Raw genomic sequence first — 15,481 nt, 5'->3', positions numbered from 1 at the left:
TCTTACGTTTCTGTTGCTTACAGTAGGTAGTAGAAATCTAACAGGTTTCTGCCATGTATACTGCTATGTATACAGAGGCCTGATGAAGGGCATAAGTTGCCTGAAATTATCATGTGTCGTTGTGAGAAACTATAACTGCTCATTACGTCAAGTCAGTTTATTTATTGTATCAATCTTATTGTATCAATCTCATTAAGGTGTTTTGATATACCCTATTGTTATTCAGGAAGATTAAACATATGGATAAGAGTTTTATGGAAGCACTATACCAATAAAGTTGTATCAAGTTTTATACTGCAAAAGTGTGTTGTGGTTCCTCACTAGAAAAAAATCTTTTTTGTCCCTTTAAACATATACTGTAAGTGTTAAAAGTGGGTGGAGTGGGTCAACCTATAAAGGACTGAGTGTTTTTGCCCTTTCCTTTGAAAGGAGCCTTCCTAAATATATTTTTTACAAACTGCTACAGTGCTCTCCATAATGTTTGTAACAAAGACACACATAGCACGATGCAATTCAGGGCGCTTTTACACTGGGGAGGTATGGTGCAGTATTTTTACCGCACCCCACTACAGCCCAATGAAAGTCTATGGGGCCGTTCATACCGACATTGCGAGAACCACCAAAGAAAAAGAACACCCCTACATTCTCTGGTCCCTTTGCAGCTTTGGTGGAACTACCGGTAGTCGGACGGCGCAGATATCGCCGACACAGCCGTTCCTGGGTCTCCACATTGAATTATTTAGGTGAGCCTTGCGTTATCTCCTCCTATTCTCTGCTTTCATCTAACTTCACAACTTGAATTTGTCACTTACTTGATCCTACTTCACATCCTTATCTACCTCACATTCCTATTCCCACTCTTGGGAGTATTAGCTACAGTGTCTTAGCACTATATCTAGTGTTTATTTACCTCACATTTTTATTACCATTCTTGGGAGTATTAGCAACAGTGTTTAGCATTATGGTTTTTTTTAGTATTTAATGGAGAAACAACAAAAGAAAAAGCACCCAAAATATGCAGCACCAGACCAGTCAATTATATCACAAAATATCACAAATTTTATTGGGAAATAGTAACCATTTAAAAACAACATTAAAATCACCAATGGTGACTGCAGCGGTAACATATATTGCATAAATTATATAAAGAGTTAATAATGGGTCCAAGGGGTATATATCCCTCACACAAAACCTCAATATTGTATAATAGTACTCATAAATAAATCACAAAGCCCATGGGCAACCTTAAATTATTACAAGTGTAAGTGACCAAAATGATCCTATAAGTAAATTGCACAATACCCAAATGTCACAACAAGGTGATAGAGAGACCAATGAGTCAATAAAAATAACAATGAGTAGATTATGAATTAAACACCCAGATGCTAGTGCAAAAAAGAAAAAATTGTGCAAAGTAAAGGGGAGGCTGAGGACTTACATGGAGGAGGTAGGAGGACTGTGAATGCAACCGCCGCTCCTCGCCTTAATGCATCTCGCGGATTCAACCCGCTTCAGGAAGAGGCCTCTTTGGGTATTGTGCAATTTACTTATAGGATCATTTTGGTCACTTACACTTGTAATAATTTAAGGTTGCCCATGGGCTTTGTAATTTATGTATGACTATGGAGATGTTATTTATGAGTACTATTATACAATATTGAGGTTTTGTGTGAGGGACATATACCCCTTGGACCCATTATTAACTTTTTATATAATTTATGCAATATATGTTACCGCTGCAGTCACCATTGGTGATTTTAATGTTGTTTTTATATGATTACTATTTTATTAATAAAATTTGTGATATTTTGTGATATAATTGACTGGTCTGGTGCTGCATATTTTGGGTGCTTTTTCTTTTGTTGTTTCTCCTGTGACTCTAATTGCCCAATTAGCACATTCCTTTCTGCATAATACTTTTATTTCATTGAATTTAGATGGTGCTTGTCCACATTTTTGTTTAAATTTTTAGTATTTAATGTCATGATATTATTATCATATTAAGTTATTTTCACAAGGTTTTCACATATTCTGTGGTGTGTGCACGATATATATATATATATATATATATATATATATATATATATATATATATATATTAGATTTTTTATTTCTTTATATTTAAAAAAAAAATCATTTTTTTTATAGTACTCAAGCACACCTATCACTAGCACTTTGTAATCAAATTGGTGCAGACGTTGGAAGTTGAGAGAGATTCTTATTATCGATATAGGATATTCTGCGCACCTCTCCCCTGATTTGACTGTGGTACAGTGTCAGCTTACTTATCTAAAACTTTTTTTTATACCATATCTGACACTGGTATAATTAGACCACAGTTAGTGTTGGGCGAACAGTGTTCGCCACTGTTCGGGTTCTGCAGAACATCACCCTGTTCGGGTGATGTTCGAGTTCGGCCGAACACCTGATGGTGTTCGGCCAAACCTGATGGTGTTCGGCCAAACCGTTCGGCGCTGTGATTGGCCGAACGGGTCACGTGGTTCGGACCCGAACGCGCTCTGATTGGCCGAACTGTCACGTGGTTCGGGTAAATAAATACCCGAACCACGTCATATCTCCGCCATTTGTCTGTGGGTTTAGCTTTGGGTAGGCAGGCAGGGTAGTTTGCGCTCCAGCCACGCTAGCCAGGGTCCTCCCAGTCATTGTGTGTCGCTGCTGGGAACAGTCGTACACCGCTCGCTCAGCCACACTATATAGCATTGTGTTTACTGCCACTCTGTGTACCTCGCTCAGCCACACTATATAGCATTGTGTTTACTGCCACTTTGTGTCTGCTGGGAACAGTAGTACACCGCTCGCTCAGCCACACTATATAGCATTGTGTTTACTGCCACTCTGTGTACCTCGCTCAGCCACACTATATAGCATTGTGTTTACTGCCACTCTGTGTCTGCTGGGAACAGTAGTACACCGCTCGCTCAGCCACACTATATAGCATTGTGTTTACTGCCACTCTGTGTACCTCGCTCAGCCACACTATATAACATTGTGTTTACTGCCACTCTGTGTCTGCTGGGAACAGTAGTACACCGCTCGCTCAGCCACACTATATAGCATTGTGTTTACTGCCACTCTGTGTACCTCGCTCAGCCACACTATATAGCATTGTGTTTACTGCCACTCTGTGTCTGCTGGGAACAGTAGTACACCGCTCGCTCAGCCACACTATATAGCATTGTGTTTACTGCCACTCTGTGTACACCGCTCACCCAGCACTATATATAGCATTGTGTTTACTGCCACTCTGTGTCTGCTGGGAACAGTAGTACACCGCTCGCTCAGCCACACTATATAGCATTGTGTTTACTGCCACTCTGTGTACACCGCTCACCCAGCACTATATAGCATTATTGTGTTTACTGCCACTCTGTGTCTGCTGGGAACAGTAGTACACCGCTCGCTCAGCCACACTATATAGCATTGTGTTTACTGCCACTCTGTGTACACCGCTCACCCAGCACTATATAGCATTATTGTGTTTACTGCCACTCTGTGTCTGCTGGGAACAGTAGTACACCGCTCACCCGCCACTGTATAGCATTGTGCTCTGTGTCGCTGCTGGGAATAGTGGTACACCGCTCACCCACCACTGTATAGCATTGTGCTCTGTGTCACTGCTGGGAATAGTGGTACACCGCTCACCCACCACTGTATAGCATTTCTGTAATGCCACTGTACTGCTGCCAGTCAGCGTGTACTTTAAGGATAAGTGAAATGAGGAAGAAATCCGGTGAAAGAGGGAGGGGCAAGGGAAGAGGTGTTTCCCCTGACGGTTCACGTACAGGCCACAGGGGAGCACCCAAGAAAACCCACTCAATACCCCCCATGTTGTCCAGGACAACAACCCTCACAAATCCAAAAGAACAGGACCAGATAATTACTTGGATGACCTCTCAAGCGTCCAGCAGTGGGTTAAGCAGCACCAGCACATCACGCACGAGGTCCGAGTCCTCAGCCAGTTACAAGGAGCCAGTGGGCACAAAGCTGACACAACCGGCAGCGACACCACGCACACAACTGCCTGATAACCAGTCCGATGAATTACCTCAGGACACAATGGGGTATTCCACCTTTGAAAGGTCAATGGAGGAACAGCCAGAAATGTTGTGCCCGGATTCATGACCATTAACTGTGGGAAATGCACCGCGCACTGAAATACAAGGCGATTCCGAGGACTTTGAAACCCAAATCCCAGAGCAAGTTGGGCAGGAGGGGTTGCAATTGCAGGAGGTCGGCCGACAAGATCTGGAAGACGACGTTGGAGTGAGCTGCGCAGAGGTTGTTCTGGGGAGCTCTACTCCACGGCGGCGGCCCCCCACAATGACATATGACGAGTTTGAGGAGATGGAAGAGGAGGGTATGGACAATGTGGACATAGACCCAGATTTTGTTTGTGAACGAGAACATCGCCGTCGTAGCAGCAGCACAGATGAGTCTGTTGAAGAACCCACTGCTGCACGAGTTCGCCTTGTGCCACAAGGTAGGCGGCGCGCAATTTCAGGCACCACAAGCGTGGAAGTTCAAGTGAGAGGCAAAAGAGGCGCAAACAGAAATCGCCAGCAAGGCAGGTGCTCCAAAGTCTGGGCTTTCTTTGAAGACTGCACTGAGGATGGTACTATGGCGATTTGCAAGGTGTGCAAGACCCGCCTGAGCAGGGGGAAAAGTATTAACAACCTCTCCACCCCTAGCATGAGCCGCCACATGCTATCCAAACATCCCACTCTGTGGGCAAACGCGGCAGGACAGGGTACCAGCAACACTGCCTCCCTTGGGGTCACCAGACTCACCACCAGACCCGCCTCAGCAGCAGCAGTAGCCCAGCCATTGCGTGGTTCACAACATTCACAAACATCAGACGACGCTGACACTGTCACTTTCCGGAGTAGTGCTCTTGAGGTCTCCCAGTGTTCATCAAACACAACAACCAACAGCCCTTCAGTGTGCAGCCCTACGGTTCAGTTGTCTGTCTCGGAGATGTTTGAGCGCAAGAGGAAATTGCCAGCAAATGACCCCCGGGCCGTGGCAGTAACAGCCAGCATAGCCAAGCTTCTGGCCTGCGAAATGCTGCCATATCGAGTGGTGGAGACAAACAGCTTCAAGGGCATGATGTCAGTGCAGGGGCGTAGCAATAGGGGTTGCAGAGGTTGCGACCGCATCGGGGCCCTTGGGCCAGAGGGGCCCCGAAGGGCCCTCCCTCAACTGCAGTATTAGTTCTCTATTGGTCCTGTGCTCATAATAATCACTTCTATAGATACTTTGAATAGTGGTAATTATTAACAAACTGTTCCCCATCCCCTTCTTGCACCTCTTACACTGTAGTTGTCATTGGAAGGTTCTGGTGAGTCATATCAATTGCTATGTATAGAGTGCTTAGGGGGGCCCCATTGTAAAACTTGCATCGGGGCCCACAGCTCCTTAGCTACGCCACTGAGTCAGTGGCCATCCCACGTTACGTGGTTCCCAGCCGCTACCACTTTGCGCGCTCTGCAGTGCCTGAGTTGCATGAGCACGTGGTCAGCAAAATAACCCGAAGCTTGAAGAATGCTGTTGCCTGCAAGGTTCACCTCACCACTGACACCTGGACGAGTGTGTTCGGCCAGGGTCGATACATCTCTCTTACCGCGCACTGGGTGAACCTTGTGGAGCCTGGCAGCGATTCCTCACCTGCTACGGCGCGGGTGTTGCCCACGCCGCAAACAGCTGCACCGCCGTCCCTCCCACTGGATAACAACAGCAGCACCTACCTCTCTGACTCCTTCTCCTCCAACGCATCTCAAAGCTGTACCTCATCCGGAAACGCTAACCCAGCAGCAGTAGGATCGTGGAAGCAGTGCAGCACAGCTGTTGGCATGCGTCAGCAAGCGTTGCTGAAGCTGATCTGCCTTGGGGATAAGCAGCACACAGGGGAGGAAATTTGGAGGGGAATAAAGGAACAGACGGATTTGTGGCTGGCACCGCTGGACCTGAAACCGGGCATGGTTGTGTGTGATAATGGGAGTAATCTCATTCGCGCTTTAAGGTTGGCTAAGCTGACACACATCCCTTGCCTGGCGCACGTGATGAACCTAGTAGTTCAGCGGTTCCTGAGGACATACCCAGGTGTGGCCGATCTTCTGTTGAAGGTGCGACGAGTGGCCAAACATTGTAGAAATTCCAGTACTGCTTCGGGGGCACTCGCCAAGATGCAGGAGCGCTTCAATCTCCCCCACCATCGCTTGCTGTGTGATGTCCCTACGCGCTGGAATTCTACGCTGCACATGCTAGCCCGCTTTTGCGAGCAGAAGAGTGCAGTGGTCCAGTACATGACGGCGCAGTACCGAGGCGCATCCGGACAGCTGCCAAGCTTCTGTGGATCCGATTGGGCCAACATGTTGGACCTCTGCCAAGTCCTCCAAAATTTTGAGCAAATCACGTTGCTTGTGAGCAGTGACAACTCTTCAGTCAGCATTACCATACCACTGCTGTGTTTACTGAAGAGGTCAATGTTGAAAATCAAGGAAACAGCTGTCATGATGCAACTGGGGGAATCTGAAGGAGAAAACGATCAGCGTGATGGTACCAACATCAGGCCATCCGCCTCAGGAAACGCTGGCTCCAGCAGCTATGACGAAGAAGAGGAGGAGGAACAGCTGGAGTTGGAGCAGGAATTTCATGCCACCACTGACGAGGGCCAGAGCGGTACACGTTGGACTTCCACAATTCAGCGCGAATAGTCAGCAGAAGCAGACCAGGAAGAAGGTGACGACTATGATGCATCACAACAACTATCACAACGCTCACAAGAGGATGATGAGGATTCTGGCAGGACTCTGGCACACATGGCTCAATTCATGCTAGACTGCATTGAACGCGACCCACGCATTGTGCGCATTCTGGACAACACCAATTACTGGGTTTATACCCTTCTGGATCCACGGTACAAACACAATGTTCCAAAACTGCTTGAAGAAAGAGTCAGACAGGTCAAAATGGAAGAATACCAGCAGGCCCTTGTGGAGACTTTAGAGAGGAGATTGACATCCTCCCCCTCCTCTAGCCAGTTGTACGCCGACAGATTGACTTCCGCAAACCCAGGACGACCAGGAGGGCAGCAAACAACACAAGCCGCAGCTAGTGCCCAAAAGGGAATGGTATCGGCAGTGTCCTTGGAGTGGGAAAATTTTCTGACACCCATGCAGCAGCAGCCCACAGAACAGCAAGCGTGCAGATCCACCTCCAACACCGATCGCCTGGAGAAGATGGTCAAGGACTACATGTCAGATGGCGTAGCTGTGTTGAACAATCCATCTGCACCCTTCAACTATTGGGTATCGAAGCTAGACACCTGGCACTAACTGGCAATGTACGCAATAGAGGTGCTGGCTTGCCCGGCAGCCAGCGTTATGTCGGAACGCTGTTTCAGTGCTGCCGGAGGCATCGTCACAGATCGGCGTATCCGCCTCTCCACAGAAAATGCAGACCGTCTGACTCAAATTAAAATGAATCAATCCTGGATTGGAAACGACTATGCAACACTCCTGGACCCCAACCAAGTAACATGAACAATGACCATCTGTGATGGGTTAGCGTTTCCGGTCCCTGTTTATTGAACCTCTCATCTGTATTACATTTATGACTGCATGGCGGCAAAAAGCATTGCTATATCCGCACGCTATTTGTCCTCATGCAAGGCCTGGGTTGCGTCTCAAAAAGCGTGGCCTTCTCCTCCTGCGTCTCCTCCTGTTCCATCACGTGTGCTGCTGCTGCTGCTGGGTTAGCGTTGCCGGTCCCTGTTTATTGAACCTCTCATCTGTATTACATTTATGACTGCATGGCGGCAAAAAGCATTGCTATATCCGCACGCTTTTTGTCCTCATGCAAGGCCTGGGTTGCGTCTCAAAAAGCGTGGCCTTCTCCTCCTGCGCCTCCTCCTGTTCCATCACGTGTGCTGCTGCTGCTGCTGGGTTAGCGTTGCCGGTCCCTGTTTATTGAACCTCTCATCTGTATTACATTTATGACTGCATGGCGGCAAAAAGCATTGCTATATCCGCACGCTTTTTGTCCTCATGCAAGGCCTGGGTTGCGTCTCAAAAAGCGTGGCCTTCTCCTCCTGCGCCTCCTCCTGTTCCATCACGTGTGCTGCTGCTGGGTTAGCGTTTCCAGTCCCTGTTTATTGAACCTCTCATCTGTATTACATTTATGACTGCATGGCGGCAAAAAGCATTGCTATATCCGCACGCTTTTTGTCCTCATGCAAGGCCTGGGTTGCGTCTCAAAAAGCGTGGCCTTCTCCTCCTGCGCCTCCTCCTGTTCCATCACGTGTGCTGCTGCTGCTGGGTTAGCGTTGCCGGTCCCTGTTTATTGAACCTCTCATCTGTATTACATTTATGACTGCATGGCGGCAAAAAGCATTGCTATATCCGCACGCTTTTTGTCCTCATGCAAGGCCTGGGTTGCGTCTTAAAAAGCGTGGCCTTCTCCTCCTGCGCCTCCTCCTGTTCCATCACGTGTGCTGCTGCTGCTGGGTTAGCGTTGCCGGTCCCTGTTTATTGAACCTCTCATCTGTATTACATTTATGACTGCATGGCGGCAAAAAGCATTGCTATATCCGCACGCTTTTTGTCCTCATGCAAGGCCTGGGTTGCGTCTCAAAAAGCGTGGCCTTCTCTTCCTGCGCCTCCTCCTGTTCCATCACGTGTGCTGCTGCTGGTGCTGGGTTAGCGTTACCGGTCCCTTTTCCTGGAACCTCTTCTCTGTATTACATTTATGACTGCATGGCGACAAAAAGCATGTTACCTGTGCAAAGAAACATGACATTTTTCACATTTAAAAGACAGTTTTTCCTTTGAAACTTTACAATCAATTTTCTCAAAAACTATAAGCTCTTTTTCAAATATTTTTTTTCCTCTTGTACCCACTCCCAAGGTGCACATACCCTGCAAATTTGGGGTATGTAGCATGTAAGGAAGCTTTACAAAGCACGAAAGTTCGGGTCCCCATTGACTTCCATTATGTTCGGAGTTCGGCGCGAACACCTGAACATCGCGGCGATGTTCGGCGAACGTTCGCGAACCCGAACATCTAGGTGTTCGCCCAACACTAACCACAGTCTCTTGAGAGAGAGCTTGCATATTTTACATTTTTCAAATCTTATATTGTGCAAGGCTCAGAAAGGTCATTAATTATATTGGGGCCTATGACCTAGGGACGGGCACGGCTGTCTGGTTTTTCATTGTGTTTAACCTTTTGTAGTTGGCCTTAATAAAGATTTTTTGCATTTACTTTTTGGCCTTTCAACCAGTTATTTTCTCGGATTGTACATATATCATATATTGATAATATAAGGGTGTTCTTTTTCTTTGGTGGTTCAAGTTATTTATTGAGGTCTATGACCTACTTCCCCCGCTTTTTGTACAGTGGTCTCATTAGCAATATTAATTGCTGTAATTATGCATGCTCATTTTCCCTTGTTTTAACATACCGACATAGTGCAATGTGATACAACGGTAGTGACTTTTCTGCCCCATCCCCGACGCAAGGCCAGATCTACGTTATTGCGCGGTTCTGCGGCAACCTGCGGTGGACCAGAAGTCATGTAAGTCTATGGCAACGCAGGGAATTTAAAAAATTCATGCGGTGGCATTGCAGCATGCAAGCACGGAAGCATCATTTTACAATTCGCTTCCCTGCACTTCTGTATTTCTGAAAAACAGGAAGTGAGCACAAGCGAGTGTCACTTTCTGTTTGGCTGTCAGCCAGAAGGGGATTACCGCGTATTAAGGCCACAAGGGCATGGGCGTCCGCATGTCAGGCAAATTGAGGCATCTGCCCTGCCCTGGATGCCCCTCTGCCCCCCCCTGGCTGCCGCTGCCCCCCTCCCCCCGGCCGACGTCAGACCTCGATCAGCCGCCCGGTGACCAATGGTGCGGGCACTAAGACCTAGCACACCGCACCAGGGGCGTAACTAGAAATCCCTGGGCCTCCCTGCAAGACCTTGATTCCCCCCCTCCCTTGCTTTCTGCACAGGTAAACTGAGAACCAATGTTATTCAGCTGGCTAGTGCACACTGGAATGTGTAAAAACTGATAGCAGTGAAGCACTGCAGGCATTTTCCCTATCAATTACATTAGCTTCTGTGATAAATGTGCATGTTTCACACATACAGACAATATTGGTGTGTAGAAAATACTTATAGAAAACTGACAGAGGAGTGTGCTCCCAGCCTCAGCTTATTACACTCACTCTGTCCAAGTCTGATGGAGCAGAACTGGCTCTGCAGACCGCTCCAGCATCACAACAGTACAAAGCACTTGGGGAGGGGTAGAGAGGTTGGGGGCTGGTAATTGTACACAAGAGCCTGCTGCACACTAGATAGGGACTGTCTACAAATCTTTGTATGATATAAGTTAACTTCAACTTATCAGTGGCTGAGCAGATGCAGTCTTTAGACCAATTGTGCAGAGAGCTGTAAAGGATTGCGTAGACCCCTCCGCGCGGTCTGGCAGCGGGGCCGCTGTCTCTGCGTTCAGACCGGCGGTTTCCGCACAGCAGCATGCGTCTGGTGTGTCTGAGCCTAGTAGTGCACACAGATGGAGAGCTGCGCGCGCGCTAGGAGGCAGGCCCTTTATGCCAATAGGAGAGGGATCAGCTGATCAGGACAATCAGCTGATTCCAGCGCAGCAGATGATTGGCTGAGTGGGGCTGGGCGGCGCTGAGGAGCGCTGCTCTATATATACTTCTTGCCTGTCAGTGGCTGGTTGTCTGCCGTTGCGAATACTAACGTGTGAGCACCAGATACCACAGTCCCCAGGAGGACCTGGGAATTCACACTGAGCCAGATTACTATTGTTAAGAAAAGGTGGGGGGAAAGGCTACGCGTCCCCAAACACATGCTGCAATTGAATGGTTAATCGCACAGGCATACACCGCCTCTGATAGACTGAAAAATGCATGCCCTGCATCCAAGACAAGTGCTAACATTTATTAAAGTGAACCTCCGGACTAAAAATCGACTCAGCAGCACTGAAAAGGCCTGGTGTTTCTTTAACAGTTTCACAGCTTCAAAACTTTGTTTCTCTTATACAAGCCTCATTTTTAGCTGCACAGAAAAAAACTGCCCGGGCTTTTTTTCCCTGATGCTGTGCAAAGCATGATGGGATTTCTGATTTTGTTCTTCTCGTTCTGATGTTTTGGTGCAATTTTTTTTTTTACATTTTGAATTTGACATTTGAAGCCTAGTGTGGGCAGCTGGGAGGGGCGATCAGGACACAGGACAGTTGGAACTGTGTCTACTGCTCCTTGTCACCTCCTTTCAACCAAAAAGATGGCTGCCCCCAAGACAAAGATGGCAGCCCCCATGAATCACAAACATTTGCCTGTTCTTTTAAAACAAGGTGGGTAAAATATTGTTTTACCTATCTATTCTAATTAACATAACTAATGTAACTTAATGACAGTATGTTTGTTTAGGCTGAAGTTCCCCTTTAAACTAGGAGGAACTTTAGCTTCCAATATGGTTTGCATGCAAAGTATATTATACTAGACACTTGCGCCACGGTGAGGCAAACCTCCGGGCAAGTGACCTAACCTAAATTTAAAACCTTGTGAGCAGCTAAGCAAAAAAAATGTGTAACTTACATTTGGTTGAACAGCGAGGAGAATGCCAGCGCACACCACCAAGGCCGCATCCGAAATGACCACCAGCTCAGTGTGCAGCACCTAAATAGATTTTCTGCACACTTTGCATTCAATTCAGAAGCAAATGATATGCAAATCTTCTACTATTTATTATGCAAACAGGAAACTCAGGAGGAGGGTCTGGGAGCAGCTAACCTGACAGTTACATAGTTACAAAGTTAAGAAAAGGTGGGGGGAAAGGCTGCGCGTCCCCAAACACATGCTGCAATTGAATGGTTAATCGCACAGGCATACACTGCCTTTGCTAGACTGAAAAATGCATGCCCTGCATCCAAGACAAGTGCTAACATTTATTAAACTAGGAGGTACTTTAGCTTCCAATATGGTTTGCATGCAAAGTATATTATACTAGACACTTGCGCCACGGTGAGGCATTACTATTGTGTTACATGTTAGAACAGTTCCAGGGTGTTGAGACCACAGACCTCACACCCAAGCTTAGGAATACTGTGACATTGCTGTGTTATACTTTAGAACAGTTCCGGGGTGTTGAGACCACGGACCTCACACCCAAGCTTAGGGATACTGTGTCATTGCTGAGTTATACTTTAGACCAGTTCCAGGGTGTTGTGACCAAGGACCTCACACCCAAGCTTAGGGACACTGTGTCTATACTGTGCTATACTCTATACTAGTTCCCGGGTGTCAAGATCAAGGAGCTCACACCCCAGTCTAGGATACTGTGATATTTATATGTTATGACCTTTTGCTCTGTCGACCTTTCTCTTGCTTTCTGATTCGGTACCTTGTATATCTGTCTATCTGTTGCCAGACCCTGCCTGTACCCGGTTACCGAATCAGTCTTCTGTCTCTGTATCTCATCTGCTTGTGTGTTGCCGACCTGGCCTGCCCGACCATCCTAGCTGTCACTCTCCCTGAGTGTTCAGTTGATCAGTATTAGCAGTGACACCATTCCACCAGGTGTCAGCTGCAACCAGGACTCCCGCACCTCAGAGAGTCCGGTCTGTTAGCAGCCAGTGGTCTATTCCTTTGGCTGCAGTACAGTTCACCATCTAATACTGCTTCCCTGGCTGCCAGGTCCTTTCTATCTAAGAGATAGTTTCTGCACTGCCCAGGGCCACCTCTCTCCCAGGTGGCTCTTGGCTGAGTCACATATATCTCCTGCTCCTCAGGAGATGGCCTACAGTTCATTAAATACATTACTCATTAGGCGTCCAGAATTTAGTCATATCTGTATTATTGGTGATTCTGCAGATCATCCATAATCAGGTATACATCTGTATCGCTGATGATTCTGCAGATCATCAACGATCAGATTCTCTCTGTGTGCTGACACCGATCGTTACAAGAGCAGAACGTTTTTTCTCTCTGTGCTCTTAGTTGTCAGTCTCTCAGGACAGGGAAAGGAAACTTCTCCCCCCACAGGGCCCCCTGAGGCTTCTGGGCTCCTCTGCGGCTGCATCCCTTGCAGGGTCTATTGTTACTCCTCTGCACCGCACTGATATGCGGAAGTGAAATCACTTCTGCATATAGAGCGTGGTGCGTCCATGTGCCCGCTCTAACTAGTCGGGTCGCCAGCTGCATCTGAGGTCTGACACTGAACGGTGAGGGGGGCGCCTGTCACTACCTAACCTGGGGGGGCACCTGTCGCTACCTAATCTGGGGGTCCCTGTCACTACCTAACCTGGGGGGCACCTGTCACTACCTAACCTGAGGGGGGGCTCCTGTCACTACCTAACCTGAGGGGGCTCCTGTCACTACCTAACCTGAGGGGGCTCCTGTCACTACCTAACCTGGGGGGGGGGCGCCTGTCACTACCTAACCTCAAGGGGAGTCCCTGTCACTACCTAACCTGGGGGGCACCTGTCACTACATAACCTGTGGGTCCCTGTCACTACCTAACCTGGGGGGGGGGCACCTGTCACTACCTAAACTGGGGGGCTCCTGTCTCTACATAACCTGGGGTATCTGTCACTACCTAACCTGGGGGGCTCTTGTCACTACCTAACCTGGGGGTCCCTGTCACTACCTAAACTGGGGGACTCCTGTCTCTACCTAAACTGGGGGGCACCAGTCACTACCTGAACTGGGGGGCCCCTGTCACTGCCGGAGCTGGGGGGCTCCTGTCACTACCTGAGCTGGGAGCCTCCTGTCACTGCCTGAGCTGGGGGGCTCCAGGCTGTCACTACCTGAGCTGGGGGCTCATGTCACTACCTGAGCTGGGGGGCTCCTGTCACTATCTAAACTGGGGGGGGGGTTCCTGTCGCTACGTAAACTGGGGGGCTCCTGGCGCTACGTAAACTATCCAGGCCAGCCAGCCCAGCATCACCACCATCCAACCAGCCCAGAATCACCGTCAAAAAGGCCACAGCATCACCACCAGTGAGGCCAGCATTTACTTCAACCAACCAAGCCCGGCCACAGCATCACCACCAGCCAGCCCGGCCACAGCATCACCGCCAGCCAGCCCGGCCACAGCATCACCGCCAGCCCATCCACAGCATCACCGCAAGGCCTTTCAGCCCACACATCATCCCCAATCCAGCCAAAAACAGTATTGCCAGGCACAGCAGCCAGTACAGGAGAATTCAGAAGCCAGGTGAGAGGTGTCTACCATATTACGGGGGCATTCTGCCTATTTATGTGAAATGCTGACTAGTTATGTGCCTCATGGCTGCTGAATTTGTCTTGTTGGGGGCCTCATGATTGCTGAATTTGTCTTGTTGGGGGCCTCATGATTGCTGAATTTGTCTTGTTGGGGGCTTCATGATTGCTGAATTTGTCTTGATGGGGCCTCATGATTGCTGAATATGTCTTGATGGGGCCTCATTGTCACGGAACAGCTGTGAGAAACGAAAACGCAACCGCAATCGGTTTTCTGCCTCGATTGCCATTGCGCTGCCAAATCAGAATCTCATGTCTGTGGATACCAGGCAGTCCAGCCTGGAGGGTCTCTGCTGTCTTCATAAGAGCAGCAGATTTCTTTTCATGAAACCTGGTGCCTGTGACCTGTTAGCCAGAGGTGTAAACTCAAAGCTTGTCCAAGCTGATTTCACATTCAGATGTTAAAGGAACCAAAAGGTCCTTTTCATACAGGGAGATCCCAGGAAGCTAGTCACAGCTTGACATCAGACAGCCTGGCTGCAGCCTTACCAGGAAGAAATGAATGTATTATATAATTTTTTGCCTATTTACAGAATACAGTAAATAGGGTAGTTATGAGAGCGGTATCATTGGATCCGTAGGGTCATGCTGAATCTCTTGATACCAGTTGAGAGGGGCCCGGGGCCCCTACAACCCAGGTATGAATCTTCTCAGGAACCTGACCCGCTGCCCTAGCCATGTCTGATGTCATATTAATCTGTATTTTTCGACAAGTATGAATCTGTTATCCCCCTGTATCGTTCATGAGTTACGGCATTTTATAAGTTTAGCCCTAAAATCTCTCAGAGGGAATGAATTGTCATTGGTGGGTAACTCAGAGGGGGCCGGGGGCCGGCACTGCCACACTCCCAAACCAGCTTCATCAAAAGCACATGGCCGGGGTGCGAGCTTCTAAAAGAGATTAGACTCCTTGCTCAAAGGACCTCCTCTCTTGAAGATCGGATGGACAGTGCTACCACAGTCCTAGAAGCACATGAGGATGATGTATTAAAGCTTCAAGAAGAAGTGCTACAGCTCAAGAGGCAAGCAGAAGATAGCGAAAATAGGTCTAGAAGAAGCAATCTTCGCATTCACGGTCTCCCAGAGGATATTACTGACCTCCCAGGCACTGTCACAGCGCTCCTGCAAGAGCTGGTTCCCGACATTCCAGTGGAACGCC

At 48.2% G+C, this 15,481-nt stretch overlaps 1 protein-coding gene across 1 annotated transcript in view; it reads right to left on the bottom strand.

The window, feature by feature from the left end:
* Positions 1–15,481, bottom strand: part of SLC12A3 (solute carrier family 12 member 3) — a 126,385-nt gene that overhangs the window by 89,377 nt on the left and 21,527 nt on the right. The window lies entirely within an intron of this gene.

This window comes from Hyperolius riggenbachi, chromosome 11, assembly GCF_040937935.1.
Source record: "Hyperolius riggenbachi isolate aHypRig1 chromosome 11, aHypRig1.pri, whole genome shotgun sequence".
NCBI lineage: Eukaryota > Metazoa > Chordata > Amphibia > Anura > Hyperoliidae > Hyperolius > Hyperolius riggenbachi.
Note: the sequence above shows the minus strand (reverse complement) of the source record. Positions and strands in the feature narration are given on the sequence as shown.